Genomic DNA, 20,471 nt, shown 5'->3' on the forward strand with positions numbered 1-20,471 from the left:
CCGTTTAAGCCACCCAGCTTATGCTCTGTGTGTGTGTGTGTAGAAAGAGAGAGAAGCGAGGTCTCACTTTATCACCCAGGCTGGAGTGTGGTTGCACACTCATATCCCACTACAGCCTCAACCTCCTGGGCTCAAGCGATCCTTCCACCTCAAGCTCCCGAGTAGCTGGGACTACAGGCAAGTGCCACCATGCTCAGCTAATTTTTTTTTTTTTTTTTTTTGGTAGAAAGTGTCTCACTATGTTGCCTAGGCTGTAAACTGAGTACCTTCAACTGCTCTTTCCCATTCTCTGCTTTTTCCCTATAGCACCTACATTCTTCCAATTTGCTGAATGATTCCGTGATTTCTTAATGTTTATCTCTAGACAGACTCCTGATTCATGAAAGACAGAAACAAATATTTGCTGGATGAATGAATGAATGAATGAGTAAGTGGCCTCTTTTTCTGAAAGGGATACGGGGAATCTCACTAAGTTGCCCATGCTGAACTTGAACTTCTGGGCTCAGGCAATCCTCCCGCCTCAGCCTCCTGAGTAGCTTGGACTACAAGTGTTCACCACTGTGCCTTGCTGGAATGAATGATCTTCATGCCTCATGGTGACTCTATGATTAGTAATATCATTCACTCTATTTAAAGATGGGGAAACTGGACTGGGTATAGTACCATGCCTATAATCCCAGCACTTTGGGAGGCCAAGGCGGGCAGATCACCTGAGGTCAGGAGTTCGAGACCAGCCTAGTCAACATAGTAAAACCCCATCTCTACTAAAAACACAAAAATTAGATGGGCATGGTGGCATGTGCCTGTAGTCCCAGCTTCTTGGGAGGCTGAAGCAGGAAAATCGCTTGAACCTGGGAGGCAGAAGTTGCAGTGAGCCGAGATCACACCACTGCACTCCAGCCTGGGTGACAGAGCAAGGCTTCATTTCAAAAAATAAAAAGATGGAGAAACTGAGGCTCAGAGACCTGAAGCAAATTGCCCAGGATCACACATCCAGGAAGTGGGGAAGCCAGGATTCTTACTTGGGGGTGCCTGGCTGCAGAGTCCAAGCTTCCCCATGCCCACATATAGGCGGTACTACGGGACAAGTATCACCAGGGTGGTTTAGAGGAATGGCCTTGAAATGAGTGTCAAATCCTGCTCAGCCCCCAGACCCAAGAAGACCTTGGGCAGGTTCCTCGTCCTCAGCCTGCTCACCTGGAAGGGTACCTCCTGGATCCATCCAAAGATGCTTTCCTGCACTAAACATCTCGGAAGATTCATGTACGATTGAACCACCACCAGGTGCCAAGTACAGTGCTAAACACCCTAAATACATTGCCTCTCCTAATCCTCCTGAGGTGGGTACTATTCATAGCACAGTTTCACAGATGAAACCGAGGCACCAAGCAGTCACATGACTTGCTCAAGGTCACACGTCAAGTGGGTTCCAAAGCCAGATTCCAGCAGGTGGCCCGGAAGCCTTCCCTCTCAATCTCATAGCTGTGCAGCCTCCAGGCAAAGAATTTTCCCAAAGTCCTGCTCAGCCACCAGGTCCAGAGGACCTTGGACAGGTTCATTGTTCTCAGCCTGCTCTCCCAGAAAGGACACCATCTGGATTCATTCAAAGAGCGTTTCCCGCACTAAACATTGCATAAAATTCATGTGCAATTAACTGGTGGCTCCCCTTCCATGTTAAGAAATACTAAACTCAAGCTGTTAAGGAGACACAGAATGGGATATGGGAAAGTCAGAAAGAGTCAGGTTCGGCCCAACGCAGTGGCTCATGCCTGTAGTCCCAGCACTTTGGGAAGCCTAGGTGGGTAGATAACTTGAGGACAGGAGTTCGAGACCAGCCTGGTCAACATAGTGAAGCTCTGTCTCTACTAAAAATAAAAAAATTAGCTGGGCATAGTGGCACACGCCTGTAGTCCCAGCTACTTGGGAGGCTGAGGCAGGAGAATCACTTGCACTCAGAAGGTGGAGGTTGCAGTGAGCTGAGATCATACCAATGTACGCCAGCCTGGGCAATAGAGTGAATGAGACTGTCTCAAAAGATGATAATAAAATAAAAAAATAACTGCTTTATCCCAGTATTAAAATATTAGTACTGGTTTTTTAAAAATTATATCAATATACAGTAGTAACAGGCATTATATCTTCTTCCTAAATGTTGTATTTAATATTGTTAAATGTTTGTGGTTATTAAATGTTAAAAGTAACGATACTGGCCGGGCATAGTGACTCATGCTTGTAATCCCAGCAGTTTTGGAGGCTGAGACGGGCAGATCACAAGATCAGGAGATTGAGACCAGCCGGGCCAAGATGGTGAAACCCCATCTCTACTAAAAATACAAAAATGTAATGAACCATCCATAGGTTACAAAGCACAAAGTTAAACTAGGACAACTGGCTCCTGAAAAAAAAAAAAAAAAACGCCCAGATATGTTTTTGGAAATGGAGAAAGACCAGAAAAAGAATGTAACTAAATTCTTTTAATCAGTCCTATCCTATAAGACCTAGCAAAAAAAAAAAAAAAAAATTGTTTTGAAAGCTGGGTTTCAAATGTGGGACAATTAAAGTTACGTATTTGTAAACACAGCTATTGAAAAGAAGGTATGACTTTCCTCCCAATTAAAATAGCATGCAAATGTGATGCAAATGTGTAAGGCTGAGCTTTGTCAGCTAAAACTAATTAACTGAACAACTCAAATGATATCATTTCTAGGTGAACTTATTGTTTGCAATCGGACCATTTTCCTTTTTTTTTTTTTTTTTTTTAAGACAGAGTCTAGCTCTGTTGCCAGGCTGGAGTGCAGTGGCGCGGTCTCAGCTCACTGCAACCTCTGCCTCCCAGGTTCAAGCGATTCTCCTGCCTCAGCCTCCCGAGAAGCTGGGACTACAGGCGTGCACCACCATGCCCAGCTAATTTTTTTGTATTTTTAGTAGAGATGGGGTTTCACTGTTAGCCAGGGTGGCCTGAATCTCCTGACCTCGTCATCCACCCATCTCAACCTCCCAAAGTGTTGGGGTTACAGGCGTAAGCCACTGTGCCCGGCTAGAATTTTTAAAAGAAGTTAACAACACCGGGCGCGGTGGCTCAAGCCTGTAATCCCAGCACTTTGGGAGGCCGAGACGGGCGGATCACGAGGTCAGGAGATCGAGACCATCCTGGCTAACACGGTGAAACCCCGTCTCTACTAAAAAATACAAAAAACTAGCCGAGTGAGGTGGCGGGTGCCTGTAGTCCCAGCTACTTGGGAGGCTGAGGCAGGAGAATGGCGTAAACCCGGGAGGCGGAGCTTGCAGTGAGCTGAGATCCGGCCACTGCACTCCAGCCTGGGCGACAGAGCGAGACTCTGTCTCAAAAAAGAAAAAAAAAAAAAAAAGAAGTTAACAACATGACCATTTTTTGTTTGTTTTTGTTTTTTGAGACAGAGTCTCGCTCTTGTTGCCCAGGCTGGAGTGCAATGGTGGGATCTTGGCTCACTGCAACCTCCACTTCCCTGGTTCAAGCGATTCTCCTGCCTCAGCCTCCTGACAAACTGGGATTACAGGCGCCTGCCACCACACCCAGTTAATTTTTTGTATTTTTAGTAGAGATTGGGTTTCACCATGTTGGCCAGGCTGATCTCAAACTCCTGACCTCATGATCTGCCCACCTCAGCCTCCCAAAGTGCTGGGATTACAGGCATGAGCCACCGTGCCCAGTTGCTTTTTTCTTTTTTCCAGAACTCATCCCTAGAGTTTTCACTGGGACTAAGGGACAGTTATTATAACTTGATGCTAGGTAAGCTAACAGTAAAAAGCTAGCTGTTACTGAGTGTTTACAATCTGTCATGACTGCAATAGGCAAGTTGCACACAGTATCTCATTTAATCTTCTGGAGAAAGCTATTAGATAGTGCATTATTAGGATTAAGTTCAACTATGGGTCACAGAGACCCAAAATGACAGTGGCCTAAATACAACATAAAAAAGAGTCTATGAGCGGGGCGCAGTGGCTCACACCTGTAATCCCAGCACTTTAGATGGCCAAGGCAGGCAGATCACCTGAGGTCAGGAGTTTGAGACCAGCCTGGATAACATGGTGAAACCCCATCTCTACTAAAAATACAAAAACTTAGCAAGGCGTGGTAGCATGTACCTGTAGTTCCAGCTACTCGAGAGGCTGAGGCAGGAGAATCGATTGAACCCGGGAGGTGGAGGTTGCAGTGAGCCAAGACCACACCACTAAATAGAATTTTAAAAAATGAAAAAAAAAAAAAAAAAATCACACCACTGCACTCCAGCCTAGGTGACAAGAGTGAAACTCCATCCGAAAAAAAAAGAAGATTCTATGACATAAAAATCTGGTGTAAGGTAGTGTAGGGTTGGTGTGGTGGCTCCATAGAATAAAACGACTTTTTTCTGTCTTGTTGCATGTTCTTCATTCTCCATTCCAAAGACGACGTCTTGTTCCAGAGGGCTGCTCCGTCTCCAACCATTGCACCTGCAATCCAGCTCAGTGGAAAGAGGAAAGAGGAGAAATAGGGCAACACTCTCAAGGACTTTCCCACAGTTTTACCTACAACCCATTGGCCAGAACGTACCACATGGTCACACATAGTTGCAAGGGAGGCTGGGAAATATAGTCATTATTCAGTGTAGCCATTTGCCCCAGCTGAAAACCAAGCGATTTCAGTCTTGAATGGGTCTTGAGGGATCATGAGTATGAAGTCTTTGCCACAGCTAGATCCTATCTTTAATCCCCTTTTACAAATGAGGAAACCCAGAAGTTAGTGACTTGATCAAAGTCACAGTGTGAATAGGTGATGACTGCAAAATATTTTGTGACACTTTTTTTCATGCATCTTACATTAGTAAAGTCTTAGTTATTAACTCTTCAACATTGCCCAGGAGACAAAAACACCACGTTGGCTGGGCGCAGGGCTCACACCTGGAATCCCAGCACTTTTGGAGGCCGAGGCAGGTGGATCACTTGAGGTCAGGAGTTCGAGACCACCCCATCTCTACTAAAAATACAAAAATTAGCCAGGTATGGGGACACTCGCCTGTAATCCCAGCTATATGGGAGCTGAGGTAGGAGAACACCTTGAACCCAGGAGGCAGAGGTTGCAGTGAGTTGAGCTCATGCCACTGCACTCCAGATTGGGTGACAGAGCGAGAGCCCACCTCAAAAACAAAACAAAACAAAACAAAACAAAAAACGCACATTTAAAATTCTGTTTATACTGAAGTCATTGCTTATTTTATCAAATAGAAATTTTTCAGGGCAGCTATTCCTGAGGCAGAGAATGTGTGCAGACTAACAAAAAGATGGGGTTTCTCTATCTCCGGGGAAAGAAGGGCAAAGGGTTCCATCCGGCTCATGCCCACGGAGGGCTTAGGGGTCTGCCTTCCTCATGCCCACGGAGAGCTTGTGAGCTGCTCCCATGCCGCTTTCCCCCATCCAGGCAGGGCTCCCTGTGGCCATAGCTGCAGCATCACTGCCCTCTACAGCCCGCCTGGAACCCCGACATGGAAGCTCAACCACAGCTACACTAGCGACAGGGACAGACAGATGGAGCCCCTCCTTCCCACCTTGCTCGTGACAAGCATGGGGAAATTTCAGTGGGAAGAGCAGAAAAGGACAGGGAGAGAAGTGGGGAGATCGATGAAGAAAGATCATGATTGTGAGAAGCGTGGGAGCAAATTGGGGAGCAGGCCAGGGAGGAACATGGGAATCAGGACTACGGGGCTTTGTGGAGTCACATGGGGGGCTACCTTCCCCTACATGCCAGAAAATCCAGAGTGCAGAAGCCCATTTAGGCACTGTCTCTCCTGCCCAGCCGGGCCCCACCAGCTCACCCATTGCCAGCTCCATGTCAGCCCCTCTCTGGTATCAAGCGCTGTGCTAGGGAGGAAGGATGCAACGGTTGAAAAGAGGGTCCCCACCCAACCCCTACAAAAGGAACAGGACAATGACATCTAGAATTGAATGAATAATGACAAGCTGGGACAAGCATGATGAAGGCAAAGAATGGGAAGAAGGTGGGAAAATTGGCAGGGGCCTGGGTGGCACCTGGTTTGAAACAAAAGCTGAAGATGAATGAGGACCTGATCAGGGGAAGATGGAGTGGGCGTGGAAGAGGGGCAAGGGGAGTCCCCAAGACCGAGGGACCAGCAGGTGTGAAGACTTCAGATGAGCTAGGACTGAGCCTGCCCATGGAGAGGAAGGCGGGCCAGGGTGGCAGGGGCAAAGCAGACACCCCAGAGAGCCATGGGCAGGGACAGTGTCCCAATCAGGTCTATTCCGAGGAAGGTTTAGATTTAGATTTCCATGGCTTCTGGGTGGAACACGGGTTGGGAGCAGGCAGGACAAGAACTTGTGACAAGGCCACTGCAGGTGTTGGGTGATGGGGGATGTTGGCCTCAACTAGGTCAACTGTGGAGGGGTGAAGAGAGGCAGGTGGACTTGAGGGCTATTAGGACAAAGAAAGCCAGAGGACTGTGTGTACACGATGGGAGGCCCCACGCGGAGGGATTAAGAGTGTGGGCTCAGCCAGGTGCAGTGGCTCACACCTGTAATCCCAGCACTTTGGGAGGCCGAGTCCGGAGGATGGTTTGAGACCAGGAATTCTTTTTTTTTTTTTTCTTTTTTGAGACAGAGTCTCACTCTGTTGTCCAGGTTGGAGTGCAGTGGCGTGATCTCGGCCCACTGCAACCTCAGCCTCCCAAGTAGCTGGGACTACAGGCACATGCCACCACACCAGGCTAATTTTTGTATTTTTAGTAGAGACGGGGTTTCACCATGTTGGCCAGGCTAGTCTTGAACTCCCAACCTCAAGTGATCTGCCCACCTCAGCCTCTCAAAGTGCTGCTGGGACTACAGGCATGAGCCACCACGCCAGGCCGAGACCAAGAGTTCCAGATCGGCCTGGGCAACAGGGTGAGACCTCTTCCCTATAAAAATAACAATTTCTTTTTGTTTGTTTCTTTCTTTGTTGAGACAGAGTTTCACCCTTGTTGCCCAGGAGTGCAATGGTGCAATCTCACCTCACTGCAACCTCCGCCTCCTGAGTTCAAGCGATTTTCCTGCCTCAGCCTCCCAAGTGGCTGGGATTACAGGCACCCGCCACCATACCCAAATAACTTTTTTGTATTTTTGGTAGAGACGGGGCTTCACTATGTTTGCCAGGCTGGTCTCAAACTCCAGACCTCAGGTGATCCACCCACCTCCACCTCCCAAAGTGCTGGGATTACAGGTTTAAGTAACCAAGACAAGCCCAATTTATTTTGTTTTAATTTAGCCGGGTGTGGTGGCACGCCCCTGTAGTCCCCCATCTACTCGGGAAGCTGAGGTGGGAGAATCACTTGAGTACGTGGGGCGGAAGTTGCAGAAAGCCAAGATTGCACCACTGCCTTCCAGCCTAGGCAACGACAGAGACCTTGTCTCAAAAAACAATAACAACAAAAAAGACCGACTTCAAAAGGCTCCTACTAGCCAAAGATGGGACAATTTGAGCATCAATAAAAAAAATAACTGCATACTAAATATCTCAATCCATGGGTTTATAACAATGCTAAAAATATTTTTTAAATGCCCATTAGTCCCCGCTGGAAAATTCTAGTGAGTCAATTCATTTTTTTTTTAAGGGGGAAAGAATTAAGTATTTATCCTTCCTTCTCTTGGCAAACTGCACCACTGAGTAACCAAATGGGAGATAAGGGGAAGTTTCTGTATATAGAACTCTTCCATCTAATAAATGAAAAGGAACGATAGAATGAGAATACCATCACTTTGCAACCCCAAATGACTTCGTGGTTCCAGGTACTGCACACCCATACCTGCTGCCATCCCCCAAAGAGTGACAACCAGACATGATGTGCATCCTGACAGGAGGTCACTACACCCCCTACAGGGCAGTCTTGCTAGATCAGTCAAACTGGAACCGCAGCAAACCTCTGTACCCAAGGCCGGGGCGCAGTGGCTCATGTCTGTAATCCCAGCACTTTGGGAGGCCGAGGCGGGCAGATCACTTGAGGTCAGGAGTTCAAAACCAGCCTGGCCAACATGAGAAACCTCGTCTCTGCTAAAAATACAAAAAACTAGCCAGGCATGGTGGCGGTCTCCAGTCATCCCAGCTACTTTGGAGGCTGAGGCAGGAGAATTGCTTGAACCTAGGAGGCAGAAGCTGCAGTGATAGCTGCACTGCACTCCAGCCTGGGTGACAGAGGCTCCATCTCCAAAAGAAAAAAAACACCATAACCTTTTCAAGCCTCCTCTATGTTACAGCATATGTCAGAACTTCATTCCTTTTTGTAACTAAATAATATTCCATTATATGGATAGGCCACTTTTGTTATCCACTCATTCACTGGTAAATACATGGATTATTCCACTTTGGAGCTAATATGAAGAATACTTCTATGAACATTTTTCCATACGTTTTTCTATGAACATGTTTCCAATTCTCTTGGGTACATACTTGGCCCCAAAGCTGTCTGATAGCTTTTCATCGTTCTTGAAATGAAATCTGAGCTCTTTATCCTGACCTGTCCTGTCTTGCATGGTCTGATCCCTGCCTGCTCCTCCCTCCACTTCATCAGCCACTCCCCTCCAGCTTCCCCAGGGGCTCCAGACACTTCCTTCTAGTCACTGACCCAGGACCTTTGGAAGGGATGTTCTTACCGCCTGTATTTAGCTGTCTCCCATCATTAGCCTGTAAACTGTAACCTGCACAGGACAGAAACCATATCCTCTGCGGGGCACAGAGCCTGGCCGGTGATAAGAGATCAATGAATACTTGATCCTCAGTGTCCTCATCTAAACTTCGGGTTAAATCAGAGAAGAGATTCATGACCTCAGTCCATGCATACAGGAGTGAGCTTCAGACAGTCAAGAAACCTACTGAAATGTCTGTGTATTTTTCTAGGGAGAAGGTCTGTAGTTGTCAGTAGATTCTCAAAGGGTCTATGCCAAGCCCACCATCACCAAATCATAAGTATCCTGGGTCTGGGTCAATCCTTTTCCAACTTCAGTATGCATCAGAATAACCAGGGAAAAGGCCGGGGGCAGTTGCTCACGCCTGTAATCCCAGAACTTTAGGAGGCTGAGGCAGGCGAGTCACCTGAGGTCAGGAGTTCAAGACCAGCCTGGCCAACATGGCGTAAGCCTGTCTCTACTAAAAATACAAAAACTAGCCGGGCGTAGTGGTCGGTGCCTGTAATCCCAGCTACTGGGGAGGCTGGGGCAGGAGAATTGCTTGAACTTGGGAGGCAGAGGTTGCAGTGAACCAAGATCACACCATTGCACTCTAGCCTGGGAAACAAAGTGAGACTCTGTCTCAAAATAATAATAATAATAACGACAACACGGGAAAGTCTGTAAAAATTTAGATATTCAGCACCCTTCATCGCCCAGCACGGTCGGACTTTCAGGTTTGCGATAGGTCCTGGAATCTTTTTTTTTTTTTTTTTTTTTTTGAGACGGAGTCTCGCTCTGCCGCCCAGGCTGGAGTGCAGTGGCCAGATCTCGGCTCACTGCAAGCTCCGCCTCCCGGGTTCACGCCATTCTCCTGCCTCAGCCTCCCGAGTAGCTGGGACTACAGGCGCCCGCCACGTCGCCCGGCTAGTTTTTTGTATTTTTAGTAGAGACGGGGTTTCACCATGTTAGCCAGGATGGTCTCGATCTCCTGACCTCGTGATCCGCCCGTCTCGGCCTCCCAAAGTGCTGGGATTACAGGCTTGAGCCACCGCGCCCGGCCGGTCCTGGAATCTTTATTTCTGTCTCCTACCTCGGACGTCTGATGCAGGTCCAAGGACCATATTTTAAGAATGTTACCCCAAAGATTTCCTGGACCTACCTAAGAATCAGCGTAAGGCATCTTGAAGTGTCTTTATAGCACGGACATTCTCAGAGGCTTCCAGAAAACAAATGGTCCTTTCAAGGGTGGAGGGTGCAGTAATGAGAAAGGTTCCTCTGCCCCTGGGCTGGAGCTCAGCACTGGGGCTGTAAGGGTCAGGTGCCCTGTGCTCCATGAGCCTCTAGATGGCAGTACCCAGCCAGAAATAGAGCCAGAGGGGCGGATGCAGGAGACTGTTGAGTCCTGAGGCTGCTCATGGGAGGGTGGGGAAAGCCCAGAGGTCAAAGGTCCCACAACCGGCGGCAACCGGCTCACACACAGGTGTGGCCAGGCTGGAACCCCAGACGCTCAGACACTTGTCAACTGAGTGGTGAATGGGAGGGAGGAAGATCATGAGAGTTTGAATTATTAATGATAGTAGCTAACATTTACTGAAAATTTGCTGCCAGTCACTGTTCTCTGGCCAAATTGAGATCATACTGTTTATATTTCTTATGATATGACCAGCATTTTTCCATGTCTTGAAATATTTTTCAAGACCAGGCGAAGCGGCTTATGTCTGTAATCCCAGTACTTTTGGAGGCCGAGGTGGGAGTATTGCTTGTGCCTAGGAGTCCAAGATCAGGCTGGACAACATAAGGAGACCCCCATCTCTACAAAAAAAAAATTATTTTTTAATTAGCTGGGCATGGTGGGGCACCTCTGTGGCCCCAGCTACTCAGGAGGCTGAGGCAGGAAGATTGCCTGAGCCCGGAAAATGGAGGCTGAAGTGAGCCCTGACCATTCCATTGCACACCGGCCTAGGTGACAGGGAGCATTCTTGTCTCAAAAAAAAATTCTGTGCTTAGTGGCTCACACTTGTATAATCCCAGCACTCTGGGAGCCTGAGGTGGGCAAATTACCTGAGCCCAGGAGTTCAAGACCAACCTGGGCAACACAGCAGAACCCCATCTCTACTAAAAACATAAAAAATTAGTCAGGCATGGTGGTGCCTACCTGTAACTCCCAGCTACTCAAGAGGCCGAGGTGGGAGGATCACCTGAGCCTAGGAGGTCGAGGCTGCAGCGAGCCTCAAGATCGGACCATTGCACTCCAACCTGGGTGACACAGCGACACCCTGGCTCAAAAAAAAAAAAAAAAAAAAAAATCAAGAGTATACTTTAGGCCAGACGCGGTATCTTCCACCTGTAATTATAGTACTTTAGGAGGCCAAGGCACGCAGATCACAAGTTCAGGAGTTCAAGACCAGCCTGGCCAATATGGTGAAACCCCATCTCTACTAAAAACACACAAAAAAGTAGCCAGGTGTGGTGGCACATGCCTGTAATCCCAGCTACTCATGAGGATGAGGCGGGAGAATTACTTGAACCCAGGAGGCAGAGGTTGCGGTAAGTCGAGATCATGCCACTATACTCCAGCCTGGGCAACAGAGGAAGACGCTATCTCAGAAAAAAGAAAAAAAAAAAAAAGTATGCTTTACAAAAGATTCATAATTTTCTATCCAATGAAACTAATAAGATGTGATGAACCAGTCCCTAATAGGGCTTTAGGTTATTCCTCACCGTCTTCCACTCCAAGTACCACACTTCCTATTGTTGCATAAGAATCCTCTTTCGGTCGGGAGTGATGGCTCATGCCTGTAATCCCAGCACTTTGGGAGGCTGAGGTGAGGGCCCCACCTGAGGTCGGGAGTTCAAGACCAACCTGGCCAACTTGGAGAAACCCCACCTCTACTAAAAATACAAAATTAGCCAGGCGTGTTGGCACATGCCTGTAATCCCAGCTACTCAGGAGGCTGAGGCAGGAGAATCACTTGAACCCAGGAGGCAGAGGTTGCAGTGAGCAAAGATTGCGCCATCACACTCCAGCCTGGGCAATAGAAGCGAGACTCTATCTCAAAACAAACAAAGAAATAAAAAAGAATCCTCTTCTAAGGCTGGGCACGGTGGCTCACGCCTGCAATTCCAGCCCTTTGGGAGGCCGAGGCGGGTGGATCACCTGAGGTCAGGAGTTCGAGACTAGCCTGGCCAACATGGTGAAACCCTATCTCTACTAAAAATACAAAAAATTAGCCAGGCATGAGCACATGCCTGTAATCCCAGCTACTGGGGAGGCTGAGGCAGGAGAATTGCTTGAACCTGGGAGGCAGACGTTGCGGTGAGCCAAGATTGCACCACTTCACTCCAGCCTGGGCAACAAAAGCGAAACTCCATCTCAAAAAAAAAATCCTCTTTTATAACTGTTATTCCATTGGAACATATGTTTAGCAACAGGATTATAAAACCCAAAATTAGAACCACTTTTGAAGATCTTAATAGACACAGCCAACTTTTTTTGTTGTTGTTCTGAGACAGTCTCACGCTGTTGCCCAGGTTGCAGTGCAATGGCGTGATCTCGGCTCCCGGCAACCTCTGCCTCCCAGGTTCAAGCGATTCTCCTGCCTCAGCCACCTGAGTAGCTGGGATTACAGGCGTGCCACTGGGCCCAGCTAATTTTTTTTTTTTTTTTTTTAAGTAGAGACAGGGTTTCACCACGTTGGTCAGGCTGGTCTCGAACTCCTGGCCTCAAGTGATCTGCCCACCTTGGCCTCCCAAAGTGCTGGGATTACAGGCGTGAGCCACTGTGTCAGGCCCAGCCAACTTATTTTTCAAAATGTTTTAGCACCTCTTAGCAGCAGCATGTGAGAAGGCACGTCATCTCAGGCTTCCCAACCCCAAGTAATAGCCACTTATCTTTTCGAAGCTGTGTTCAGTATCACTTTGTTTTTGCTTTTCCATTTTTGAGACAGAGTCTTGCTCTGTCACCCAGGCTAGAGTGCAGTGGCTCAATCTCAATTCAAGACTCTGTCTCAAAAAAATTAAATTAAATTAAAACTTTTTAAAGGCATAATTCAGTGGAAAAAGCATCATCAGGAAACTATTCTCTCTCTCTCTGCTTAGACAGGAAACCACCACCATTTATCTGGAGTGAATAAAAAGCCAAGTGAAACACATAAAAGTGACCCCACATGTCATTCTCCTGGGTCACATGCTCCACGGAAGCAAGGCTTGTGCTCTGACCAGGTAAGGAAACGCTGCACAGGGGAAGAGGGCCTGGACCTTACAGACAGAAACTCCTAAGTGAGAGTCCCAGCTGGGCATCCTCAGACAAATCACTCTACCTTTCTGAGCATCAGCAAAACAGGTACAAACACATCCCTTGGGGACGTGCATGGAAAGCACCCAGGAGCCGGCTGAGGAATGGGGTTGGTTATCAAGATGACTGTGGTAACCGGCCCCTCGCATCCCACTGTGGGCATTTCATGAATTCCTCCAGGATTGGTGGACTTCCTGTTTGTCTCGTCCCCATCCTGCTGCCTGCAGAGAAGCCGGAGCCTGCTTTGCACACAGCCATAGGTTTGTCTTCTGCCAAAGGATCACAGGATTACAGCCACAACCAGGACCTACGGAGGGTCCTATAGAACAGAGCCCCGAAGGGCAGGCCCAAGGCACCATCAGGACCCCACCTGGTAGTCTGGAAACCGGAAGATGTTTGGGGCGGGAGGAGCAGGTTCCAAACCCAGAGAATAAGCACCTGCGAGTACCGTTCACTGATTCCTGAGCATTCCAGCCCAGAACCCCAGATCCAGGAGAGGCGAGGGAGCCCATTTTAGAGATGGGGAAAGTGACGCCCAGAGAGCTGCTTCCGAAAGAACATGGAAGCATACCCGCCCATTTTCCCAGGTGCCCTGACCCACGGGAAGCCAAAGCCAGCCCTGTCCACAGATGTGCTTGGTGGGTGAACATGGTCTGTTTTTAAACACATGGGTTTAAGTGTCCTTAAACAGATGTGCACTCTGCGAATCGCCGTGGTCTCAGGCTGCCAGCTCTGCTTACTCACCTAATGCTGCCAGCATCTGAGTGTGCCACCCCAAGCAAACAGGATGGATTTTTACAATCAACCTGGGATTTTATCACTCAGTTTGAGACAAAAGGCAGTGGAGGCCCAGAGAGGGCAGCGAGTTAAACAAGGTTAGCAAGTAAATGCCCCGGCACTACTAGTCCTTCTAGGCTCAGTGAACCAGATGGGACACTCAGAGACAAGAGAGGTGGTTCCTCAGGGGAACTGAAAATCCAGGTGGGGAAAAGAGGTGGTGTCTGGCCTGTGGAATCTGGCAGCAGGCCCCCCTCAGTTCAAATCCTGACTCAAGAAGTTCTGGGCCCATTCATCAGCATCCCATTTGCCACCACGGTCTTCCCAGGACAAGCCCTGCCGTGGGAAAACTGTTGCTTTAAGGCTCTGGTGGGCGGGCCCAGCCGTTTCCATGGAGCGGACTCTGCGCTGTTTCTCTTTCAAAAACCAAAGCCCAAACAGGAAGTGAGTCACCACAGGAAAATGCAGGGTTCCTAGCCTTAGGGGGCTCGCGGCTGACCTCAGATGTCCCTGTGGGGGTCAGGCCTTTGTGTGTGCATGGCTCTGTGGGAGGGGAAAGATGATTTCAGCATTTGCTGACATCACTGAATGGTGTGTGACTGAGGGGAAGGTCTCTAACTCAGCCCAGGTTCCTCTGAGTCGACCAGGGTCAAACAAGTTTCATGGGCGTCTTTGGGTCACTGGCCGGGCAAAGCCAGGCCCTCAAAACAAGAGGTCGTTGGCCAGGCACGGTGGCTCACACCTGTAATCCCAGCACTTTGGGAGGCCAAGGCAGGTGGATCACGTGAGGTCAGGAGTTCGAGAACAGCCTGGCCAACATGGTGAAGCCCCGTCTCCAATAAAAAATACAAAAATTAGGGCAAAGTGCAGTGGCTCACGCCTGTAATCCCAGCCTTTTGGGAGGCCGTGGGTGGATCACCTGAGGTCAGGAGTTCAAGACCAGCCTGGCCAACATGGTGAAACCCCCATCTCTACTAAAAATCCAAAAAAAATTAGATGGGTGTCGTGGTGTGCGCCTGTAATCCCAGCTACTCGGGAGGCTGAAGCAGGAAAATCACTTGAACCCAGGACGCAGAGGTTGCAGTGAACTGAGATCACACCACTGCACTCCAGCCTGCACAACAGAGACTCTGTCTCAAAAAAAAAATTAGCCGGGTGTGGTGGGACACACCTGTATCCCACCTGCTTGGAGGGCTGAGGCAGGAGAACTGCTTGAGCCCAGAGAACTGCTTGAGCCCAGGAGGCAGAGATTGCAGTGAACTGAGATTATGCCAGTGCACTCCAGCCTGAACCACAGTGAGACTTTGTCTCAAAAAAAAAAAAAAACAGAGGTTGTTGAATGCACACTAAGAGCCAACCAAATGTTTTATGTGCTTGCAGTCCAGTGAGTTAGTTACCTTCGTCATGCCCACCTTCACAGATGAGAAAACTGAGGCTCAGATTAAGTTATCTGCCCAAGTTCCTACCAGCCCACACTCCCCAATCCCCTTCTGAATTTGAACCCAAGCTTGGGCTTGACAAGAAATGCTCACGAGTACCTTTCGGACAGGACAGAAGCCAGACAGATCTGGGTACCCCCCAAAACCTTTCAGTGCTTCAGTCCTCTCATCTGTAAGTTGGGGATCCCCTCATTCATCTGTGTACTGGTACCTATTCAGTGCCAGGCCAACAGTGAACGCACACATGCAGACCCTGCCCTCCAGCAATGGCAGACCCCAAACACCAGTAAACCAGCAAGGAAAATCATCACAAGGCAGAACGAGAAACAAGGCGCCCAGAGACTAACACAGGAGGGGAGGGTGAAAACATGCCTGGGAGGACACATCAGATGGGCCACAGTAAGGGGGATGACCTTGCAAAAGAATGGGCAGAAGGACGTCCCGGGAGCAGACGTAAACCACAGTATTTGTCGAACTTGCAGCTGAAGTGAATGTTAACAAGGGAGGCCTCTGGAGAAGGTTCCATTGGGCAGACCAGGCCCTGCTAGGTCACACCTTGAAAGGAAGGGAAATCCCAATTGCTGGGTCCACTGAGCCCCCTAGCCCTCCCCCAGGCTCAGAAGGCCCAGCTCAGCCACCCAAGGTTTGGAAATAATCCACTCCCTGTTCGAGAGGCTACCCAGTCGGCTCCCCCAGCAGCCTGTGCAAGGACAGCAATCACACCCTCGCGACATGCCGGCTGCCCAGGCTTCAGCAGCTGGCGCAAAGGCCCAGTGAAGACTCCAGAAGCCAAGCCCGGTGAATTGGTTTAAAATGGGATTGCACTGGGCTGCATCGGCATCCCTATCTCAGGTCACAACAGCTTCGGAAGAGCCCACCTTTGCTTTGCAAGTGGGTTAAGGTTGACAAGTGTGGAAACAGTTCCTTTGAGGTGAGTCTGTGATGAACCAAGGAACGAGTATCACCTAGGCCGTTCCTGCTGACTGTCCACCAAGCTTCCTGCCGACCTCAGTGAACGCCCTCCTCCTCCAGAGTCCCTCTTCTCACCTGGGAATGGCCTCTTCTCGTCTGGGGACGGTTCACAATTGCCTGATTGCTCCAAGTCACCCATGGAGAAATGGAGAGAGAATGCCATCTTGTGGCCACATCGCCAGGACTAAAAATTATCAAGTGCCAGGTACCCTTCTAAAGTGTTATAGGCAATACCTCATTTCATCCTCACAACCTATCCTCTTTTTAGATGGCAAAACTGAGGCAGAGAAGCTAAGGAGCTTGCCAAGATGGGCTAGTGACACAGCCTTTCAACCAACAGGCTGCACCTGGAAGCTCAGGGCATAGCTGCCATCACAGCCTGTGAGGGCTCCCCAAGGGCCCGCTGGGTGTCCCCAGGGCACAAGGCAGGGGTCCAATCAGTACCCAGCCTGGGGCCACGTATGGGCACGGTTGGGTGACACAGGCTCATCATGTGAATGGAGGCATCAGAACCCGCCCAATGGGAAGGCATTAAGCACTCCTTAGCTTTTTCACTGCAATATGCTTTACATAACGAAAGATGTAGTTCTGCATAGACTGGCAACAAGGCTCCCATCTACTTGAACAGGGAAAGAAGTGGTGTGTGTATACGACCCCTTTGGTACATGGTTTTCTGGGAATACAGTATACTCCCCAGACAGGTATTTTGTAACACTGTCATCCGTAGCTCCCGGCCGGGTGAGTAGATTTGGGGTCTGTAGGAATATGGGCAGAAAGCTGCTGCATATCACAGGATTCCACTTAATAGGATGGCTGACATACTGCTTAAGGACCAACGGTCTTTTCATTTTCTGCCGCGTCCAACTGCCTTGACCTTGGTCCAGCTTCCCGCGTAGTTTCAAGAGGCTGCGGCGACTCCAGGCTCACCTGCAGGTGACATCTGGGAGCAGGAGACCCTACACAAGACTTCACCTGTACCTTCCTCTACCATTTCCCCCTCCCCCAAGTAGTCCTAACCCCAAGTGTAAACAGAGGTAAAGAGGTAAACAAGTAGTAGGACTTTAGAATCTTTTTTTCTTTTTCTCTTTTGTATTTTTAGTAGTGATGAGGTTTCGCCATGTTAAACAGGCAGGTCTTGAACTCCTGACCTCAAGTGATCCACCTGCCTCAGCCTCCCAAAGTGCTGGGATTACAGGCATGAGCCACCCCATCTGGCCAGAACCCATTTTTAATTCTTTAATTTGTTTTTTTGTTTTTTTTTTTTTTAGAGATACCATGTCCTACCCAGACCTTTGGATTCAGCATGTGTCCCCAGGTGGGGAGTCTAGAAATCTGTAATTTAAACCTCCCTCCAGGAGAAAAAGCCCCACCAGCTTCCAGGTTCAGGGAGTTGTCTCCAAGGCACACCTGCTAGGTCATCCCTGGTGAGCCATGACTCACCATGCCCTGGAGCCCATGGGTGCCAACTTCCTCCTGCCAAGCCAAACACCCTGGCCCAGAGGAACGCACTGACTGTGCTGACTTCCCCAAAGCCCAAGGGACTGAGAGTGGGTGGCAGGCAGCCCAAGAGTAGGGGCTGAATCCTCTGACAGCCCCATCTGTCCTCAGCCACAGGGCTGGCCCCAAGAAGCCCAGTGCCACTAGCCACCCGCCCAGTTAACAATCGGCAAAGAAGCAAAAGCAACATTCCCCTCTGAGGAATGTGCTAAAGGTTCCCTACTGCTGAAGCATGGAAAATCTCAGTGCCTGGGCCCCACCCCAGAGTCCCATGTAGTTTTTCTGGGGTACAGCATGCCCAGTGGCTGATTCTAACATGCAAGAAGAAGGAGAAACACAAAACAAAGAGTAAAGAGGAGAAAGGGGGAAGCAGAGGCTGGAGGCCAGTACAGAACCCAGGAGAGAGCCCGTGGACTCTGAGGAGGGAATCTTATCCAGTCATGCCAAGACAAGCACATTTAAACGCTAACAACTGAGTCCTCACTTCGCACCAGGCGTGGTGCTAGGCATCTTCCACACCACAGTCTTGAGGCAGGGCCCCGGAAGACAGGCCGCCAGTGGGACTGTCACCTACACCCTACTCACCCCAAAATCCTTCTCTTAACCACCAGCCTAGTTCTCAACAGACCTAAGGCCCAGGAAGGGGGAAAATTGGGAGTTCCTTGTGAAACCCTAGAAAACTTCAAGCTACTTTTTATGAACTCATTCAAGAAATGTCTATACCTACCCTGTGCTGCATGCTGAGGTCCAGAGAACCCAGGTTTTCAAGCTGGCTGTGAAATCAACACAGTTGGTCACATACAGCATCCTGTTCAGTGAAACAGCAAGAAGCTATAAAGTGAAGAGAATTCGACACAGAAAGCTAAGAACTGCTCAGACTTGTTTCACCAGTTGTGCGTGTGTTCATTCACCAAAGGTGTGGATGAGTAAAAGATCTTGACGGGAGAGGTATTTCTTACCACAGATCATAGTTCAGCCTGTCTGCGAAACACTGAGGATGGGCAAGAGGTGAGCCTTCCTGTGCCCAGTGCAATCGTGTACACAAACACAGTTCTATACAACATTCATGTTAACCTAGGAGGCCCAGAGCAAATTAGAACTTCTTGGTAGTTACAAATTTCTACATACACCTTGAATCAACATGGCCATGGTGATCTTGAGATTTACCATGGGGAGAAGAAATTGGGAGTGATTTAAGCTCCTGCCCACTACACTCAAGGACTGTTTAACAGGTGATCCCCTTTTCCCCAAGGAACTTCAGCCCTGGCATTGCCACTCCTGAGGAAGAGGTATGAATGGTCTGAGAATCCTTCCCTAAAGCTCTAAGTTATAGTGGCACATACCTTGGTGGGTTTATAGACGGCATTCAGATTATATGAGTCCACAAGCAAATAGTACTCAGTGTTGAGCCCACTAGACCCACAGGGGCCAAAAGCAGCCCAATGGTAGCTGGCTGCCCCAGGTAGCCCCAAACCCTTCTTCCAGGGTCAGGCTGCAAAACAGCCAGCTGAGCCGTCCTTGTTGCTGACGCTGGAGAAAACCCCAGGCCTCCTGAAGCTCCCAAATGCAATTCCACCAAGTGATGCGAGCCCTAAACAATTCCAGCAGCAACTCAGAGAACACGCCCGCCAGGCCTGAAACACAAGCAAATGCCATAGCCCTCCCCAACAGCGGCAGTGCACAGCATCCACACCAGAACCCCATACTCCCTCCACTTGGGCTAAAGAGGAACAGCTTCCCTGCTTGAGGGTTAAGTACTAGTGAAGCGAGGCAGCCTGTACTTGCTGGCCTGTGGCATCTCCTAGGGCATTCAACTTCAGTTTGAAAAATTAAAATCTCTCACATGCGGACAAGCCCTTTCCCTAAAACTCACCACTTAGTTTGTTACCTATTGAGGATGCAGTGAGCTATGATAGTGCCACTGTACTCCAGCCTAGGCAACAGAGTAAAACCCTGTCTCAAAGAAAAAAAGGGCAGGCTAATTTTTCTTTTTTTCTTTTGAGACGGAGTCTTGCTCTGTTGCCAGACTGGAGTGCAGTGATGCAATCTTTGCTCACTGCAATCTCTCCGCCCCCCGAGTAGCTGGGACTACAGGTGTGTGTCACCACGCCCAGCTAATTTTTGTATTTTTAGTAGAGACGGGGTTTCACCATGTTGGCCAGGATGGTCTCGATCTCTTGACCTTGCGATCTGCCCACCTCGACCTCCCAGTGCTGGGATTACAGGCGTGAGCCACCACGCCTAGACAAAAAGGGCTAATTTTTTTTTTTTTTTTTTTTTTGAGGCGGAGTCTCGCTCTGTCGCCTGGACTGGAGTGCAGTGGCCAGATCTCAGCTCACTGCAAGCTCCGCCTCCCGGGTTCACGCCATTCTCCTGCCTCAGCCTCCCGAGTAGCTTGGGACTACAGGCGCCCGCCACTTCGCCCGGCTAGTTTTTGTATTTTTAGTAGAGATGGGGTTTCACCGTGTTAGCCAGGATGGTCTCGATCTCCTGACCTCGTGATCCGCCCGTCTCGGCCTCCCAAAGTGCTGGGATTACAGGCTTGAGCCACCGCGCCCGGCCTAAGGGCTAATTTTTCAATGGCATGTTGAAGCTACCAGCCACATTCCAGAGTTCTCCAGGGTTCTGCTGATGGGAGAATTATAAATGGAGATGTAAATGTATCCAACTTCAAGGAACACAAGTCACTAACATTCACATTTTTAAATTTATTTTTCTATTTATTTCACAGATGATAAAACTGAGCCGCGAGAGGCAAACTTACCTAGGTTCCCAGACCTGGTGGTCGAGTCAGCATTCAAACCCACGTAATTATCAAACAAAAA

At 49.1% G+C, this 20,471-nt stretch overlaps 1 long non-coding RNA gene across 1 annotated transcript; it reads right to left on the reverse strand.

The window, feature by feature from the left end:
* Window positions 1-201: 201 nt before the first annotated feature.
* LOC117097669 lies at window positions 202-3,103 on the reverse strand. Its single transcript, XR_004443025.1, has 2 exons — window positions 3,067-3,103; window positions 202-650 (listed from the first exon to the last, which is right to left on the reverse strand). It is a non-coding gene; the product is annotated as an uncharacterized LOC117097669 (long non-coding RNA).
* Window positions 3,104-20,471: the final 17,368 nt, after the last annotated feature.

Source organism: Trachypithecus francoisi, unplaced genomic scaffold (genome assembly GCF_009764315.1).
Source record: "Trachypithecus francoisi isolate TF-2019V2 unplaced genomic scaffold, Tfra_2.0 Lachesis_group15, whole genome shotgun sequence".
Lineage (NCBI taxonomy): Eukaryota > Metazoa > Chordata > Mammalia > Primates > Cercopithecidae > Trachypithecus > Trachypithecus francoisi.